Source organism: Ovis canadensis, chromosome 1 (assembly GCF_042477335.2).
Source record: "Ovis canadensis isolate MfBH-ARS-UI-01 breed Bighorn chromosome 1, ARS-UI_OviCan_v2, whole genome shotgun sequence".
NCBI lineage: Eukaryota > Metazoa > Chordata > Mammalia > Artiodactyla > Bovidae > Ovis > Ovis canadensis.
In genome coordinates, this window is record NC_091245.1 from 198,874,945 (window position 1) to 198,877,150 (window position 2,206).

Sequence of the window (2,206 nt, forward strand, 5' to 3'; positions counted from 1 at the left end):
AGTGAGCTACATTTCAGCTTCTCAGTAGACATAGTTCTTCCTTGCAGCAATAGACTGGGGGATCCATTTCCTTGTTGGCTATCACCTTGGGGCCTCTCTCAGCAACTTCACATATGGCCCACTTCGGTCTAGTAATGGCACTTCAAATCCTTTTCATGTTTCAAATCTCTCTCACTTCCCCTTCTGTCATCAGCTGGAGAAAGTAATGCCTCCTGTGATTAAGTCAGATCCATTTGGATAATCTCCCTGTTTTACAGTCACATAATATAATCATGGGAGTGATATCACACCATATTTATGGGTTTTGGGAGATCATAGTGGGACATAAGGGCTTTCCTGTGGCTCAGATGGTAAAGAGTCTCCCTGCAATGCAGGAGATACAGGTTTGATTCCTGGGTCGGGGAGATCCCCTGGAGAAGGAAATGGCAACCCACTCCAGTATTCTTGCCTAGAGAATCCCAGGGACAGAGAAGCCTGGCACGGTACAGTCCTCGGGATCACAAGAGTCAGACACAAATTTAGTGACTAAACCTCCACAGTGGGACATATTTGGGGGCTCATTTTAGAAATTTTGCCTACTACAACTATTCAATTGCTTCTTTAATTTTCCATATATTTAAATGATTGATGGATTTACTTATGTGGCTTGCTTATACACTGCCCTGTCTTCTGATGTATTTTTTTTTTAAGGAGACATGTTTTCAATTAAACAGGAAACTCCTAAGCACAAGAATAACATGCTGTATTCTTTCATTAACTGGTATTGTTAGAGCTAAGGATGCAGAAATAAATAGGTTGTCAAGAAAGAGTATAATGGAATAATATTAGGAAAAATTGGGAGAAGTTCAGACAAATTTGAAGAATACAAAAAACCTATTGATACAGATATAGTGCTTATATGATCTAAAGGCAAAGTGATTATGGAGTAAGAATCTTTGCTCTTTAATCAAGTTTAGTTATCTCTGAATGTATCAAAAGTATATTAAAAAAAAGTATATTCAATGAACACTAACTATGTGCTGAAATGGAAGAAAAAAATACTATTAGCCTATTATCAAGAGTTTTCTGAGAGTCAAATGAAATTACCTAAGCCAAAATACTTATAATAAAGTATTAAATTCTATTCAAACGAATTATTAAAATTATTTGTGTTCAGTTCAGTTGGTTAGTCATGTCCGACTCTTTGCGACCCCATGAACCTCAGTATGCCAGGCCTGCCTGTCCATCACCAACTCCCAGAGTCTACCCAAACCCATGTCCATCGAGTAGGTGATGCCATCCAACCATCTCATCCTCCATCGTCCCCTTCTCCTGCCCTCAATCTTTCCCAGCATCAGAGTCTTTTCAAATGAATCAGCTCTTTGCATCAGGTGGCCAAAGTATTGGAGTTTCAGCTTCAACATCAGTCTTTCCAATGAACACCCAGGGCTGATATCCTTTAGGATGGACTAGTTGGATCTCCTTGCAGTCCAAGGGGACTCTCAAGAGTCTTCTCCAACACCACAGTTCAAAAGCATCAATTCTTTGATGCTCATCTTTCTTTATAGTCCAAGTCTCACATCCATATATGACCACTGGAAAAGCCATAGCCTTGACTAGACAGACCTTTGTTGGCAAAGTAATATCTCTGCTTTTTAATATGCTGTCTAGGCTGGTCATAACTTTCCTTCCAAAGAGTAAGTGTCTTTTAATTTCACGACTGCAATCACCATCTGCAGCAATCTTGGAGCCCAGAAAAATAGTCTGCCACTGTTTCCACTGTTTCCCCACCTATTTCGCATGAAGTGGTGGGACCAGATGCCATGATCTTTGTTTTCTGAATGTTGAACTTTAAGCCAACTTTTTCACTCTTCTCTTTCACCTTCATTAAGAGGCTCTTTAGTTCTTCACTTTTTGTCATAAGGGTGGTGTCACCTGCATATCTGAGGTTATTGATATTTCTCCCAGTAACCTTGATTCCAGCTTGTGCTTCCTTGAGTCCAACATTTCTTATGATGTACTCTGCATAGAAGTTAAATAAGCAGGGTGACAATATACTGCCTTGACGTACTCCTTTTCCCATTTGGAACCAATTCAAACATGAATTATTAAAATTATTTGTGTAGGTTCTTATATGCGGTTTCTATACCTACATCATCCAGTAGAGAGCAAATCATGTAACAGATGCTCAAAAGACTGACCACTGCCATCAATAAGTAAATACATG